Genomic DNA, 18,291 nt, shown 5'->3' with positions numbered 1-18,291 from the left:
CAAATGAGAAATAAACAAATAATGGAAACAAATATTTTCATATAGCTATAATTGCCTTAAAATAAAATAGAGGTATGTAATAAAATGACTGCAGGTACAGTTCTTTTCATAGGGTGATGAGAAGCTTTTTCGTAGACATTTGTACTGAGACCTAAGGAGATAGTCATGCAAATGTGTGCAAGGATAAGCTTACAGGTTTAGGAAACACAAACTTCAAAGACCCTAAGGCACAGGGAAAAAAAGGCCATTGATCCTGAGGATAGTAGGAGATGAGAAAATAGGAAGAGAAAAGTCAAAGAGATAAGCAGGGCCGACCGTGTAGGAATTTATAGGTCAATGAAATGCTTTGGACTTTAGATTAGTGATGAAAAATCTCAGATATATTTTATAGAGAGAAATAATATAATTTATTTTTGAAAAATATTACTATTGCTGGTGTGTTGAAATCAGTGGAAAGTAAATAAGCCTGAATGTTGGAGACCACCTCCATAGATATTGAAGTAACCTGAGTTTGATATATGGAGTCTTGAACTAGAGAGGTAGCATTGCAAATGGTGGCATATGGATATATGCTCATTACAGAGCCAAGAGGAGTTAGCAATAAATTATATTAGGGGATGAAAAGAATGATACATTTCCATTAGCAGAGGTGAAAATCAAGAGTTCTGCTTTTATCAAGTTAAGTTTAAATGGCTTCATATGCTAAAGTACTTGTCACTTGATTACATGATCCTGGAGTCTACAGTAAAGGTAAAAGCTGGACATCTACATTTTGAAATAATTGGTCAAGAAATGATTTATAAAACCATGAAACTTGGTAAGATCACCTAGAGATCTTACAGATATAAAACAATAGATAGAATAGACAGCCCAAATCCCTAGGACTCATTAATACTTAGAGATGAGCAGAGGATATAGAAAAGGAAAACATGTGAAAGAGAAAAAAAATGGCAAAGATGGTGTCCTACAAGACAAAGAAAAATAATGTTTTGAGAAGAAAGTGAAATACGGTGCTGCAAAAAAGATTATTTAAGATGAAAGATAATTCAAATGGAGGAAATACAATATAGTTACTACCCAAAAAGCACATATATTATTGTTCAGTGTTTACATAGGAAACTATGCATCTCTTAGAGATTTGTGTTCAAAAACCCTAAGAATGATTTCTAGAATATTGGTTTTCAAAGAGTGTACTCAAAGGTATTAATTTCAAAATTCAATTCAATTATCTACTAATCTGTTCATTCAACATGTACCTACTGAGTACCTACTATGGTTAGTCACTGTGCTGTAAACAGTTTTTGAGATGGATGATATCCAAGGGAGTAGTGAACAAAACTGAAGAGGTCTTACACACTTGCTAACAAATAATGTCCTTTTTTGTGAATAAAGATGAAATACGGAAATTGTCTTAAGCATGTACCTTATTCTTTTGCTAGTCATTAGGTATGTGTTTTACTTAGTATGAAAACTTACTTTTTTTTTTTGTTTAATCCCACTAACCTTCAGAGATTCTAAATGATAAATATTCCCCACTTCTAGGTTATAGATACTTTACCACTTTTTTTTTCTTTGATACTTCACTACTTTTAAGCAATTAGGGCCCAATCCTACTTATGCTGACCTCTGCCTACACCTACTTTCCAGCTCACTTGGTTCATATTCTCCATTATAGATTTGTTTGCTGTAACAATTTCAAACCATTATCATTTACATGTGAGTAGATTTATTGTTTTTGGTTAAAACAATCCATGGTACAATAGGAATGTTATATTTATATATATAAATAGCCGTTTGAAAGACCATAGCTACTTGATGGATTATTCAGGTCTCTCTAAGCACTCTATCTTTTATCACTGCACAATATTAATGAGTTTAATCATGGGGTTGCATTGCTTATAGAGGTGGCAGGCAGTTGATATCAGTCTTAGAAGTGTGTTTATTAGAGTGAGTCTTTGTGGAACTGTGACTAGTTGGATGGATTTTAGAGGCATGTTCACTGAAGTGAAATGTTATTGATGTCAGGTTTAAAACTGGTTCTGGTCTCCCCTAGTTACTATAGTTATTAAACTGAAGGTCATTTTCTAAGAATGGGTGATGTTTTTATTATCATGTGTAATGATTTCCTGACTTTGCTACTTATAAGTTTGTCTACCCCTGAAATGTAATTTTTCATTGATATAAATTACATCTTGTTGCCATCTTCTTGAGGTCCTTCAGTGTTTCCCATAGTTCTCTGCATAAAATGTAAATAAGGTCTTTAAAAATACCTAAAATTAAATCTGCAAGACCATATAGGATCAGCATACCCCAAATTTTCCTATGTCATTTCTAACTTGGGCACAACTTTCCTGCCAACTCTTTCCATTTCTTAAACATCCAGGCTCTTTTCTTTCTCAGATTTTTGGTCTTTCATCTGGGTAGAACTAGGTTTCTTCTAAATTTTCAGTAATCTAAGAAGATGATAGGGGTGGAGAGAGTTTATCTGAAGTGGGGTGCAGTTTTTAATAGAATACAGGAGTTCCTCCCTCACTCCTGATGTTCTGTGAATGCCACATATGAGGGTTGGACACAGAGGGGAGAGGGGTCTGCTACATGGAGTATTTAGCCCCAGGCTTCATATCAATTCCCAAAACAGCATGTAGCCCTGGAAACTTCACTGAAAAAAAAAAAAGAAAGAAAGAAAGAAAGAAAGAAAGAAAGAAAGAAAGAAAGAAAGAAAGATAAAAGAAACTTCATCGCATTCACTGAGGCTGAGATAACTCTTTTTTTCTTTTTTCATTGCTCATGAATTGTAGTTAATGTAGCCTAACATGATAAACATTTGAAAATTGTAAAAATTGTAAATTGCTCAAATACAGTAAAATATGTCTTTTTTAAGTTGTTTTTTCCCTTCATTTTACCATACTGAATAAAGATGTTACAGAGATGGCCCCTAATCTATGTAATCTTTCTGAAACTTGGTCTAGAAGAAGCTTTCCCAACTTCAACCTGTAGTTTGTTGAATTTTTTCTCGTGATTGCCTCCCCCTCTCTATAGCCTGGCATGGAAACAAGGGAGGTTTCTAAGAGCCTGGACTAGAATAATCCAAGTCAGTTCCACTCATGCTCCCTTGGATGGTACTCAGTCTCACAGCTGTGCATCCTACAAGGGATGCCAGAAAATGTGGCAAAGCCATTAACAAGAAGAGGAAGACACAATGTATTTTCTGCTATACCTGTTTCACCTGTCTCCTTTTTAGCCCATGTCACTTCTCTTCTGTCATAGGAAAGGTTGAAAAGTCCCTGCTAAAGGATTTGAGACTAGAGGTAACTGAGTGGCTCAGTGGTTGAACATTTTGCCTTTGGCTCAGGGCATGATCCCAGGGTCCTAGGATAGAATCCCACATGAGGCTCTCCCTGGAGAGCCTGCTTCTCCCTCCGCCTATGCCTATGCCTCTCTCTGTGTATCTCTTATGAGTAAATTAAAAAATAATAATAATAAAAAAAAGATTTGGGACTATTAGCAAAAGTTCTTAGGATTTGGAATTGTAGGATACCAGTTTGCCTTCTAAGGGGAAAGAACAGAAGCAAGTATGTTGATATGCTGTGATTTACTACTCTAGAATCCTATATTTTGTTCTTTGATCTTGAGTTTTGTGTTTTTGATGTTTTTGCTCTTAAACGGTCTGTTTTTGTTTATTTTCTAGGGGTCACTGTTTTGGGAGCAGTTATACTTTATCCAGTTGAATAAGTATTAGTGGAATGATATTCTGTATGGTGGTTTTACCTTTACCCAGGTAGTAGGCTATATACCTATACTACCCATTTCATCTTTACAAAATTATATTGAAGCACATACAGTTACTATCATCCCCATTTTGCAGAGGAGCAAACCAGATAACTGAGAGATTCAATCACTAGGCTAAAGTCAAACCATAAGTAAAAGAGCCAGGATTTGATCAAGGCAGTTTGGTTCTAGAGTCCAAACACATGACCATTATCCTAGACCATTTCCTGGCCAAATGAAAAATAAAACTCAGGTAAATAGAGGAAAAATTCTTCATAATTTTGGAAGTATAGATCAATAAACTAATAATTTCAATCTAATAAAAAAATTTACAAAGAGAAGATGAGAAAAAAATGAGATAAGAAAGAATAAAAAGAGAAGCTAGACATAAGGCAACAATAGGAAACATCAGTAAGAGCAATAAGAACATGATGAAAAAGGAGCAGAATTAAAGATTAAAGTATAAATTAAAAGAATTGATGTATCTTCTGAAGAATCCAATTACTGACAGAAAATAAAGCTATAGTTAATTCCAGTGGATACAGGTGACAAAGACAACCAAAAGAAAGTCAAAATTAATCAAACAAAAACATGAATTGTCTTCTAATGTAGAGAAATAAACAAACGGAATAGAAAAACATATTAAAAGATACAATGAGATAAACTTTCCCTGAAGTGGAGAAAGGATCTGCATATTAAAGAACATATGTTCTTGAAAACTGTAACAATTGCTACTGAAACATCGCCTAATTAAAATAAAGATATTTTTTAAAATGAATTAAGATAAAGTCAGATAGAAAAAAATTCAGGGACTAGAAGAAAAGAAATCAGGTTGGCCTCACATTTCTCTAGAACTTTGAGTATCAGAGATAATATAGGAAGAGTAGTGTATGTCAACTTGAGAATGAACAAATATTCCACTCACACCAAGTGACCATTTTAAATAGGATATAAAGACCAGGTGTATTCTCTTAATATGAATAAATGTAGGAAATAGAGAACATTGTTTCATGTTGGAAACAATGATGGTACAAAAATAATGATGTAATTGATAATAAGCAAAATAGCAAACATAAAGGAATTCATGGAGTAAAAGCGGGAAGAGAATCAGATGCTAATAGCCTTGACTTTCATAGCAGAGAGTCAATAATACTGCCTAAAATTGAAATTATTGATGAAAAACTATTTCAACAGTTAATGTTTTTCATAATGTTTTCATATTAGAGAAAGCTTTAGGGATGTAATAACTTTTGTAAGGCAATGTTTAACTGTTCTATAATTTCTTTAGTTTCCTTTTATTTTACTTTTCTTTTTTACTTGGGTGAAATTGAAGTAAATTTAATTGAATGTTCTATCTGTATTTGTGTATAGAAAAATGATGTCTGGAATTGATAGTAATTTATAGTTAGTGATGTAATATGGGACAGTTTTCATTCTTTTGCCCCTTCATGTTATAAATGCTTTGTAATAAGCAACACTATTTTTAAAACAAAACAAAACAAAAAGCACTTTTTAGTGTGTTCTTAACACTTGATTGATTTAGTGTGTTAACACTTAACACTAAAAAGTGTGTTAAGTGCAGCCACTCTGGAAAACTGTGTGGAGGTTCCTCAAAGAGTTAAAAATAGATCTGCCCTACGACCCAGCAATTGCACTGCTGGGGATTTACCCCAAAGATACAGATGCAATGAAATGCCGGGACACCTGCACCCCGATGTTTCTAGCAGCAATGGCCACAATAGCCGAATTGTGGAAGGAGCCTCGGTGTCCATCGAAAGATGAATGGATAAAGAAGATGTGGTCTATGTATACAATGGAATATTACTCAGCCATTAGAAACAACAAATACCCACCATTTGCTTCGACGTGGGTGGAACTGGAGGGTATTATGCTGAGTGAAATAAGTCAATTGGAGAAGGACAAACATTATATATGGTCTCATTCATTTGGGGAATATAAAAAATAGTGAAAGGGAATAAAGGGGAAAGGAGAGAAAATGAGTGGGAAATATCAGAGAGGGAGACAGAACATGAGAGATTCCTAACTGGGAAATGAACAAGGAGCGGTGGAAAGGGAGGTGGGGGGGGGGTGAGGGGGGTGAGGGGGTGGTGGTGGTGGTGACTGGGTGACCAACACTGATGGGAGCACTTGATGGGATGAGCACTGGGTGTTTTGCTATATGTTGGCAAATTGAACTCCAATAAATAAATAAATAAATAAATAAATAAATAAATAAATAAATAAAAAAAACTAAAAAAAAAGTGTGTTAAGAACAGAAGAAGAAGAAAAGAAAGTTCCAATGGATTATGTGCATATATTCATGTAGATTTTTCCTGAGGCTGTCCCTTGTTCACCACTCTCCTTGATAATATAAATCATTGGACTGGATGACCTTACCTAAGTGCTGTTCAAACCCTTCTTGATTGTTTTTCCTTTTCACCCAGCTCTAAGTGGCCATCATTTTGTATCACCCAAAAAACTTAGACCTAAATGTTGACACTGAAGAAGTGGAAGGAAAGAGAAAGATTTACTTTACATCATTTTTATGATCTGAAAGGCAAATACAGTTAGTTAATTTAGTAACATATTTGGAGCTTCTACTATGTCCCAAGTGCTGTATTAGGTGAATGGGATATAAAAATGAATTTTATGTATTTTTTCTCTGACACAATATCTAAACTATTGTAGGAGACAAATACATATTATAACACAATAACTATCCATTTTCTTATTTTTTCACTTAGCAAATAGCCATTCAATGTTTATTGTATGGGAAGTAAATGTATGTACAGCAGGCTTTTGAGCCTCACACTGGAGAGGTCACTAACAGACGTGGGTGACGGGTTAGGGAAATGTTAGATACATAGGACCATGTAGTAAAAGACACAATCTGACCTATTCCAAAGCTCTTACAGGTATATTCAAGAGTAAGGTGGAAAGGAGATTAATCAGAGTTTTTAGGGTCAAGGAGATTCATATTGGTAAGTCCATTGAAAGAACAGGTGAAGGAAAGCAAATAGCCAACGAGTTTTATTCTATTAGTAATTCTGAAATAGAAAATGCACATGAATTATTCCCACATTTTATAATTCCAGAACAAAGGTCATGATCACTCCATTACTTGGCGGTCAAGATTAGGTGAGTCAAAAATAATGACTCAAGGGAGTGGGGACTAAAAATAGGAGGTCAAAGTTTTCCCCAAGGGAGTGGGGACTAAAAATAGGAGGTCAAAGTTTCAAAGTATGAGCTGAACATGATCTAGGGCAAAATTCACAGGGATTGAAACTGTCATTTTTCATGGAGGAAAGACTTTTTAGCAAGTAGGTATTGTTCTAAGATGCAAGACTATTTTAATATAGTGACAAGCAAAAACTTCTCAAATGCCATACATGTAGTTTTGCATCAGGAAATCTCCATCTATGTCCTCTATGATGTTGTAGGTAATAAAAATATTGTGAATATTGAGATCATTAATAATAATTTTCAGGTTATTGGAAAGCAGGAACAATTACATAATTCAGCTTGGCTAAGATAGAAGATTTAAAAAATAAAGAAAGACACCAAATCAATAGAAAGGGATACTCTATCAGATATTATTGCTACCACCAAAATGATATTCAGTCAGTTTTAAAGTTTTAGGTGATAATAGAATCAGATATATGTCATAAAATGGTCAACTTCCATTATCTGTCAGAGCAGGGAAGAACGGAAATGAAAAAAAAGAACTGAAATAAAAAAAAATTTTTTTGAAAAAATAAGTGTATTTCTTATTTAGCCACCTAGGATTCATTGTGAAGCTTTATAAACCAGAAAATGGTCAGCATTATTTGCAGTGTTACAAAGTGCCATTTTTTCAGCCTTTTTTGAATAAGTTAATGAACCAAAAACATACTGATATTCTGTTCAAAGCTAGCTTTTCATTTGAAATTTGCTAATTATTATGGGATATTGATAGCTATAGACAAAAAATGTATTTCAAGTATATGTTACATTTTGGAATCAATTATTTATCTTATGTCTTATCTCATTCTATATTGGATTTGAGGCAACAAACAAAACTAATGTGTAATAACTGATTAAAATAAAACAGGAATAATTAATGTGTACTAGTAATTTATATTTATATATAAATATATAAATTAATCATGATACTCGATGATAATAGCTATTATTTATAGGCTTCCTGTCCAAAGCAACATTTTAGTAGTGTGCGTGTACAATTATCACATTTAATTTTTACAACAGCTATGTATCTTGTGACCATTGTCTTCATTTTGCAGATAGAAGAGTGAGGCCTAGTGAGGATAAGAATCATGCTCCAAACTGAACAGTTTGGTAAGAACTAATATGAAATCAAACTGGGAATTTTTTTCCTCATTATTCAATATTCAGTATCAAAAGAATATAGATATTTAAATATTAAAGTGAATATAATGTGATTGTGATAGCTAATTTCAAATTCAATTTATAGCCTCCTACATCATATGAGTACCATCATCAAAATATTAATTTTGCAATAATTTCAGAGTAAAGAAATCACAGAAGAATTCAGAAAATTGTAAAAAAAATTATTGGCATCAATAAATTTTAATATGTACTTGGCATTTTCTAGAGCCTGATAAAAATTTAACAATTCTCTGAGATTTTGTACCAATATAAAGTATTGTTATTTTTTTAATTATTTATTTATTCATGAGAGACACAGAGAGAGAGGGAGAGAGAGAAAGAGCAGAGACACAAGCAGAGGGAGAAGCAGCTCCGTGCAGGGAGCCCGACATGGGACTCAATCTCTGGTTCCCAGGATCAGGCCCTGGGCTGAAGGTGGCGCTAAACCGCTGAGCCACCCGGGCTGCCCTGGTCCACTGCTTTTATAACCTTTCAGAGTCTTCTGATAGTTGATTTATGTATTTAAGCCAAGGCTTTAAATTGTAGCCAGTGAGAAAGATAGAGTTGAATGTGCTTACTGCCTTTTGTCTGGAACCAGACATTCCAAACCTCTAGCATGGGTAGACTCTAGTTGCTGACTTCATTTCTTTTCCACTCACTGTTCAATGCACTCCAAGCAACATTTAGTCTCATATCCCCACCAAATCTTTCACCAAGATATCTAGGATTTCCATAGTGCTAAAGTCAACCAGATTTAATCTTTCAGTAGAATTTGTCATTCTTAAACAATGTCTCCCTGGTTTTTGTGACACAGTAATCTATAGTTTTTTTTTTTTCTAGTTATTTTTTTAAGTATAAAATATGCACCATCTTTAAGTGAAAAAAAGATTTATCATAAAATAGGCTCAAATTCTATTATTCTCATTTAAAATGAGTAACTTGTTCTTTTGAGCATATTATCTTTTTAGTTTATTCAATGAAAAATACCATATATTGCAAAGATTTATATATATACATAAAATTATCAAATAAAAGTAATTTCATTTGTATTTATGACATTCTTTACAATTTCCATAGACCCCTTTAATCAAATGCGTACTTAATTCTAAGTTTTTACAAAGGTAAGTTTCATTTTGAAATAATTAATGGTAATTCAATGAATAGAAAACAAAATTTTTCTTCTAGGCCTTTTTTTGCTACTGGTTAATTTTCTTTGCTTCATAAGATAATGTGGATATTCTTATCATCGTGATAAGCCAATAATTATAAGTTTATAAAGAAGTGTTCCTATATCGAGTCTAAATAACAAATTTGATGTATATACACACATTTATATATACATATGTATACACAAACATATGTATGATATGTATGTATAAATATGTATATGCCTATGTGTAAACATTTTAATTTTTGCTCACATAGTTAAAAAGGCTTGAAAAGGGCAGCTTGGGTGGCTCAGTGGTTTAGCGCTGCCTTTGGCCCATGCTGTGTCCCACGTTGGGCTCCCTGCATGGAGCCTGCTTCTCCCTCTGCCTGTGTCTCTGCGTCTCTCTGTCTTTCATGAGTAAATAAATAAAATCTTAAAAAAAAAACAAGGCATGACAAAAAGCCTTAATTTCTCTTTCAAATTTGTTCATACCTTTAATTTTTTGACTTGCTATATCTGGAACCTTGGCAATTCGAGGTCTACATGCTGGGGGAAATGAATAATCCCTTTTTTTGGTGCATGGACTGATTGGTGTGCTTTCCTGTTGAGTTAATCTATAAATGTAGTAAATTGAGAATAGTATTGAAATTAGAATACATTAATTAGACTCTTGTTTCTATCATTTACATATGTCTTAAGTTATTAATCTTCGTGACACAATTTTCTCCTTTTGTATATGGGGATTTAACACCTATATTTCAGGGCTAATATGTAGTGTAAATGAGCTGCTCTTTATAAAACATGACACATGGTGCAACATGATGTTTTGGTGACATTTTAATAGAAGCAGTAGTTGTGGTTGATTTAAATAATAGTGGTAATAAGTTTGGACCAGGACAAATCCAGAAGTCAGAACCAAAGCAGGTTCTGGGAATGACACGGAGGTTGTGGGGAGAAGAGGAAGTCTCAGAATTACATCATGTTCTTATTATTTCATTTGGTTTAAAGGGAAAGACATTGACTTCTGTAAAGGTAGCTTAGAGTAGGCAAGACCAGACAGAGATTTAGAAGTCCAGACCCGAAGAAACCAGAGAACAGGAGGTCAGTGACATTAATGAGCAGGAAATAGTGAGGTTGACCCAAAGTCTCAGAAAAAGAACACTTTACTCTGAGTTCTCTTTTATATACTCTTCTTGTCATGAGTTCTCTTTGACACATAGGTATTCAGTATAACCAGAAGGATGTCAGAGGACTGAAAGTCAACTGTTAAAATTGCAGGCAGACAGATGGGTCACTAGCAGATTCTTCTAACTCTGCTGAGAGGATAAGATGTTTTAAAAATGAATGGAAAAGTACAAAAAGAGAAAATTAAATATTTGAGGTTTGCTGACTTACAATAAAAAATGCACAACCAAACCATTTGTAAAAAAAAAAAAATAAAGAGAACTGAAGAATTGGCACATTTGCAAATACTCTAATTTAGAAAAACAAAAACAAAGCAAATGAGCAAGACAGGTTGCAATGCATAGCATAATTCAGGCCCCTTTGAAATCTATTGCATGTGTAGTTAAATTAAAGATTGTCTTTTCAGGAATCAAATCAAATTCTGTTTAATATTCAAAACCATGAACACTTAAGAGAAGCCATTTAATAAGGGTCTGAGTAGCAAAGATTTCCATATATTTCCTTTCTCAGATTGACTTTTCTGTAGCCAATTTCATTGAGGAACCAATTCTGATGACTCATTTCTCATTAGAATTGCCAATATTGCCAAGTCTTCAATCCTTAAATTAATAAAGCTTTTGATTGTGGTTGACCATACTTCTGTGTCTTTTCATGCATTTGCATATCCAATATACTGAGAAACATGCATTAGCTTCCCCTGTTAACATACTTGTTTGGTAAACCATAATAATAAGCTATCAGCCTCACTGGATTATGTGTTACAAAACCTATTTTATACTGTAAGGTTTTATATATGCAGGGGAGCCTCTACCTATCAACAGCTTAGGTCTCCATAGGCTATAAGTCCATTAATTTGAAATTCCCAAGTCTCAAGTTATTATTGATCACTAATGCCATCTCATGTCAGCAAGCCAAGAAGATAGACATTCTTCACATCTAGGACTGCTTACAAGCTATTGTGAAATAAATTCTACAGCTGTTTTAGTTCAATGATCTGCGTGGATATTTGTGAATTTAATTATTTTTACTTTAGAATATATTTCATTCTGTGGTGGGAAAAAGTCAGCCATCCTGTTTTTATTTTTTATCTACAAACTTCTTTTTTTTTAAGATTTTATTTATTTATTCACGAGAGACATAGAGAGAAAGAGAGGCAGAGGCACAGACAGAAGGAGAAGGAGGCTCCATGCAGGGACCCTGACATGGGACTCAGTCCTGGGTCTCCAGGATGACACCCTGGGCCAGAGGTGGCGCTAAACTGCTGAGCCACCCGGGCTGCCCTCATCTACAACCTTCTGTTTACTTTTTCAAATGAAGCTTTGAAAAATTTATATCAGCTTCTAGAAAAGAATCTTAGTATAGTTTTTACAAGAATTATAATATACACGTACATGGTCAATTCCATGTATTTAAAAATGTTTCATTAATGAAAATTTCACTTTCTCAATTTATCCTTAATAATAACCAACAGATTTTTGGAATATGGTAGAAAAAGAATAAATACATTACCAGTTTGGCATTCAAATTGTAAGCTTTTCTGGTACAGCTGCTGGATACTGGTTCTATATCCATTTACCTAAGCTAAACACTTTTTAGTGAAGCTCAATTCAGAAAAGATAATCCTAAATATTTGTCAAGTCCTATAATGTCATATCCACCTCCTTATTTTACTTTCCTTGGTTCTACCCTGATTATTTCCATCTAACAAAATAATCTTTATTCATTCTAGGAAATAGCCTCTGAGCTTCCTTTGCTTTATTTATTCAATGACATGAGCAGACTTTATACTATTACATGAGCAGAGTTTATACTACTATCCTGTCATTGGAACAGTTCCTGTAAGAAAATAATGAGATAAAAGTTCCATTTCTCATTGATCTTTTGACTACCTGAATATTTAGTAGACACTGTGTGTCTCCTTCCCACCTAAACCCCAACTGAGCATTAGCTGTTCCAATCCCATTTGTACCACATAACTCCCCCACCAACAGGGCCTCCAGCACTTGGATATTACTAAATCTTTCCTTTTAATTCAGCAAGAGTTGGAAAGTTATTTTCTTTTACAATTTACATTAAAATAAGTTTTCCATAGAAATGTCATTTATTACTGAGCAAATTCACCTTAGGATATTTTGGAAGTCATCTTTGTTTTGGGAGTGAAACTTTTTTTTAAGACTTATTTTCAGAGAAAGAGAGAGAGAGTCGAGGGAGGAGCAGAAGACACAAATCTTCAAACAGACTCCCCACTGAGTGCTGAGCCTGACATGGCGCTGGATCCCATGAACCATGAGATCATGACCTGACCTGAAAGTAAGAGCCAGGCATATGACTGACTGAGCCACCCACATGCCCCCTTTAATTACTATTAGGAAATAATTTGCAGAAAATATCATGTTTTATTTATGTATCTCCTTATGCCAAAAGTACTATTTTTTCTGTTTTTCCTAAGAACCCCAGTGTAGGTAATAGAGCATAGGGAAAATATTTTCCAAATATTCTTCTTTAGTTATTTACCTCTGATATTTTTAATAAAGAAAACTTGTAGATAAAGAGAAAACAATAGTTATAGAATAAAAATACTCAGAGACTTCACAGTGGGGAGGAATACAAATGTTCTTTTTGATATTTGGTAACAAAATATGCTGTTTTCCCTCTTGTAATTACTTTGAGAGTCCTTATGATTTCTAAGGTCATATTTATATTTGGATGTTGCCATTAACTAGCCCTTGGTCAAAGTTTAAGCTAAATAATTATTATTTGTATAATAAATTATTTCTTTCAACCTAGATTTTTTAATTTTCTAAGGATGTATCTGTTGGATTATGGGGCTTATAGAGACAGACATTAATAGACTCCATTTCAGAGAGGAGAAACTAAGATGGAAGTATTTACTTAATGCTATGTAGATAGTTGGTAGCACAGCCAAGACCAAATCCCTGATTCTTATATTTGGAATGGTCTATGAAGTTTATTAAGTCTAAAAACAAAAATAATTACTTTTTTTCACTTTCATTGCTGTAACTAATATCCTTTGAGTATTTGATATATTCTGGGCACCATCTTAGGCAAGAGGAATAAGAGAGAACTTCTTTCTATTCTGAATATATTACGTGGTTGAAAATTCTGATATATAAAAGCATTTAACTAATAATAACCAGCAATATCCATTGATGTCACTGCCAAAGAAGTTTAAAAGTATGACTAGAATATTTTCTTCTGAATTGACCAAGAAAGCTTCATGGACAGGACGAAATTAAAATCGTGTATAGAAGGATGAGCAGAATCTGGATAGGCAGAGGAAAGAGTGAATTCTAGAGAAATGGTATGAGTAAGGATATATTACTTATATGAGTTTAGGGAAATAAAATAAACTTGCTCCAGAGATATTACTGAAACCAACATTACAGAGTCAGACTGGGGCCAAATTACGTAGAAGATAAAATATTGGACCAAGTTTTATAAAATGTTCTGTAGAGAATTGAGAGCCAAGAAAAGTTATGGCACAAAGAATGTTGTTATATTTATGCCTTTTATGATGAAAATTACTACAAGGAGTACAGCTTATAATCTCACCACTGGAGATTTAATACTTTTTAAAATATTTGCTGTGTTGTTATTTTTGCTTTTTGTCAGGCGGGTCAGTGTATGGAAGGAAAATGCTCTGAAATAGTCAATTATCAAAAAGGAGCAATTACAATACTTCAGCACCATTGATAGGAAGGAAGTAGATATAAAAATAATCACCAGTAGGGATCCCTGGGTGGCGCAGCTGTTTGGCGCCTGCCTTTGGCCCAGGGCACGATCCTGGAGACCCGGGATCGAATCCCACATCGGGCTCCCAGTGCATGGAGCCTGCTTCTCCCTCTGCCTGTGTCTCTGCCTCTCTCTCTCTCTCTGTGACTATCATAAATAAATAAAAAATAAAAAAAATAAAAAAAAAACCCATTTAAAAAAAAATAATAATCACCAGTAGAGACGATTTCCATTCGAGGATATCTTTATAGTAGAAATAATTTTCATGTCGGTCAAAAAGGGGAAGAGAACTTACAGTTAATGATTTCTATTGTGGGAAGAATAAGCATAGAGAATTTTTCTTTTGTGGGACCAAGTATTCCAGAAGGGACAAGGGGAAGATATGGAAAGACAAGAAGATATGGAATATGGATAATATTAGAGAATACAGAATGCCATATTTTACAGAATAGAGAAAGAGACAACCCTTGCTGAATTTTTTTGTGAAGCTAGCGTAACTGATACCAACTCTCATGTATGATACAAGAAAAATAATGAAAATGATTATCTCCATTAACATAAATGTAAATAACCTGAATAAAAGTATTATCAAAACAAATACTGGGGATTTCCAGGTGATTCAGTGGTTTAGCACCTGCCTTCGGCCCAAGGCATGATCCTGGAGTCCTGGGATCGAGTCCCACATTGTGCTCCCTGCATGGAGCCTGCTTCTCCCTCTGCCTCTCTCTCTCCCTCTCTTCTCTCTCTCTGTCTCTCATGAATAAATAAATAAAATCTTAAAAAAACACTTAGACATAGAATAAAAAAATATTATGCTGCATGACAGAGTAGTTCTTTAACATTCAAAAAAATCAACATAATCATCACATTAACAGATAAAGAAAAACTATAATATTACCTCAACAGATGCAGAGGAAAGTACTTGAAAAAAATTAATCACCTACATACAACAAAATTTCAGTAAGTTGGAAATAGAAGGAAATACCATTATTCTTATAAAGAATAATTGTAAAAAAAAGCCTTACATAATATTAAATGAAAAATTTAATGTTTTTTTTCCCGGAAGTCAGGAATAAGGGCATTTATCCTATGACTTTCTTTTTACATTTTACTAAAGGTAAGTTCAATAAAGAAGACTGTAATGAAATAAAAAAAAAATTAAAAATGTTTATTCACAGATAAACAGATGATTTGGTAAGTGTGAAATCCAAAATAGCACATTAAGTAATTGTTAGCACAAATAAGAAGATTTCACCAAATTGTATCATACAGAATCAATACTCTCAAATTTATTGTACTACTGTAAAGACACAAGGAACAATGGGGAAATGAAATTTTAAACCCACACCACTTACAATATAGAAGAAAAAATTGAGCACTTAGCCATAAATTTAATAAAAATGTTGCTAAAGGAAATTTAAAAAGACTTAAATGGGGAAGTAAAAGTGTGCAAGACTCAATATTGTTAGGGTGGAAATTTTCTGTAAACTTTTCAATTTTTTTGGTGGAAACTGACAAGATGGATTTTAAATATTATTGGAAATGGAAAGGAACTAGAACAGCCAAAACAATCTTAATGGGGAATAACAATTTGGAAGAATAATAGTGCCATATTTCAGGACTTATTAGAAAACTATAGTAATAAAACCAACTGTGTTGGCATAAAAATAGGTAAATAGATCCGTAAGACAGACTAGATTCCAGAAAAACATCTACACACATAAGCAACTTCATTTATATCTTATGTTTCTTGAATTCTGTTGGAGGATGGATTATCTTTTAATAAAAGGTACTGTAGCATCATACAACGGAATCATTTTGTTGTAAAATAGAAAGACAAAAGACTAAAAATTAGGAAAATATTCTCATGACCTTGTGATAATTCTTAGATAACATAAAAATGAAGCCTTAAAGAAAAAAATAATTAAATGAATTTTATTAAAATGAAAAACTTCTAGTTTTTAAAAGAATCAAAAAGGGAGCCACAAATGAGAAGACAATGAAGATATTTGCACCCCAAAAATTTAAAAAATGACTATAATTTGGCAAAAAATATGAACAACACATTTAAACAAAATGAGAAAATTCTTAAATAAATATTACATGAAGTTAAATAAGCCCAAACATAGAGGTTCAGGATTATCAGTTACCAGATGTAAATTATGACCCTAGTGAGGAGTTCCACATCCTGCAGGACAGCAATAAGTGCTCTGCAGACCCACTCTCCAGTAAGATTATTCTTAAAAAAATGATTTTTAAAATAAATGCAGTTATCTCCCTTCCCTCAAATGCACACAATCCTTCACATTCCTTGTAAGGGCATATCATTGAATTGGAGGACTGGGTGTAGACAACAGAGGAGGAACATGAATTTTACATCCACCTTTGCTATTTGAAAACAGTGTGGAATTGGGACATCTGGGTGGCTCAGCGGTTAAGTGTCAGCCTTCGGCTCAGGATGTGATTCTGGAGTTCTGGGATTGAGTCCCACTTTGGGCTCCCTGCAGGGAGCCTGCTTCTCCCTCTGCTTGTGTATCTGCTTCTCTCTCTCTCTCTCTGTCTCTCATGAATAAATAAATAAAATCTTAAAAAAAAAAAAGAGAGAACAGTGAGGAATTGAATGTAATAATATAATGTATTCCTTAACTGTCTTATACCATTTCATTATCTACAGTTTTTTTGTCATTACTCCTTAAAATTCTTTTTCTTCCCTCATTACTCCTTAACATGTCTTTCATTCACACACACACACACACACACACACACACACACAGTTTTAAAGAGAGAGTGAGAGTGAGCAGGGGGGAAGGGCAGAGGGAGAGGGTGAGAGAATTTTAAGCAGACTCCAATCCCACTGCAGAACCCAATGTGGGGCTTTGTTTCATGACCCTGAGATCATGACCTGAGCCAAAATCAAGAGTTGAATGCTCAACCTGGGTGAGTCACCCAGGCGCCCCTTTTCCGATGTATATTTGAAGATTCTTCTCAAAGCTAAAAAAGAAAAGTCTCTTTTTAAAAAATGACTTTCCCCTACACACTTTCCTTATTGCATTCCTCTTGACTGGTTGAGTGCTAAGAGCAGTATATTTGTTATATATTGCCATGTAACAAATTATGCTCATATTTTCCAGATTAAAACAACATGCACTTATTATTTCACCTTTTCTCTTGGTTAGAAGTCCAGTTATTGACTTAGCTGGTTCTGCTGCTTCAGAATTTCTCATAAAGTTTTGCTCAAGAGATATTGGCTTGGGTTGCAGTCATATCAAGGTTTTACTAGGAAAAAAATCTGTTTCAGATTCATTTTGTGGTTGGTGGCAGGACTCAGTACTTCATGGGCTACTGGACTGTGACTCTTTACTGGCTGTTGGCCAGAGGCTGCTCTCAATTTATTGACATGTGGTCCTGTCCAATATGGCAGCTTCATCCAAGTCAAGATCTGAGAGAGAGAGAACTGGCTAGCAAGATTAAAGTCACAGTCTCTTGTAGCCAAATTTCAAAATTGCAATACTGCACTGGTTTGGATTATCCATCCTGACCTAGACGGGGTAATTGCATTTTAAATACATAATAAGAGTAGGGGTCAGCAAGTCTGGAATACAAAGCATACCCTGGAAAACCTCCTGGTTGCTGCTGAGGTTAAAGTTGATAAGTACTGGATACAAATTCTAGTTGGTATTTATGGATTCCTTTTTGTCTTCAGTCATGCAGTTTGTCCTGCTTTACTTCCATCTTTTCTTCCTGACTGCTAGCTCTACTGATCTATACTGATTTCTGGTACACCAACACTAACTTTCTATGAATATCTTCACCAGCTTCCATGATTTTCTGTATCTAATCCCCACGATGAATCCCTTTTTCATGACACTTATTATAGTTTTTCTGTTTTAATCATACACTAATGGATAGAGAATTAGCAAAAGAAAGAAGGTAGGACAGAAAAAAGAAAAGGAAGGAATTGGGGAGTGGGAGAGAAGAGACAGGAAAGGAGGCAGGAAAGGAAACAGTGAGAGGCAGAAAGAGAGGGAAAGAAGGAGGAGTGAAGGAGG

General features: G+C 34.1%; 2 long non-coding RNA genes across 18 annotated transcripts in view; one reads left to right on the top strand and one right to left on the bottom strand.

The window, feature by feature from the left end:
- The window catches only part of LOC112648220 (uncharacterized), a 191,404-nt gene that overhangs the window by 111,918 nt on the left and 61,195 nt on the right, over positions 1-18,291 (top strand). For 8 of the 16 annotated variants that reach the window (XR_007403907.1, XR_003128867.3, XR_007403905.1 and 5 more), the window contains 2 exons: positions 6,864-6,906; positions 8,049-8,103. The exons of 2 other annotated variants lie outside the window; for them this stretch is intronic. This is a non-coding gene — a long non-coding RNA (uncharacterized LOC112648220). The remainder of the gene's footprint in view (positions 1-6,863; positions 6,907-8,048; positions 8,104-18,291) is intronic. 6 more of the 16 variants (XR_003128862.3, XR_003128829.3, XR_007403909.1 and 3 more) reach the window with 1 other exon arrangement.
- The window catches only part of LOC112648269 (uncharacterized), a 36,853-nt gene that overhangs the window by 10,891 nt on the left and 7,671 nt on the right, over positions 1-18,291 (bottom strand). The window contains exons 2-3 of one of the 2 annotated variants that reach the window (XR_003128881.3): positions 9,797-9,918; positions 6,166-6,267 (exon numbers count right to left, since the gene is read on the bottom strand). This is a non-coding gene — a long non-coding RNA (uncharacterized LOC112648269). The remainder of the gene's footprint in view (positions 1-6,165; positions 6,268-9,796; positions 9,919-18,291) is intronic. The other variant, XR_003128880.3, reaches the window with a different exon arrangement.

The sequence above is a fragment of the Canis lupus genome, chromosome 19 (assembly GCF_003254725.2).
Source record: "Canis lupus dingo isolate Sandy chromosome 19, ASM325472v2, whole genome shotgun sequence".
NCBI classification, from domain to species: domain Eukaryota; kingdom Metazoa; phylum Chordata; class Mammalia; order Carnivora; family Canidae; genus Canis; species Canis lupus.
The sequence above is the reverse complement of the archived record's forward strand: the minus strand, read 5'-3'. Positions and strand labels throughout refer to the sequence as shown.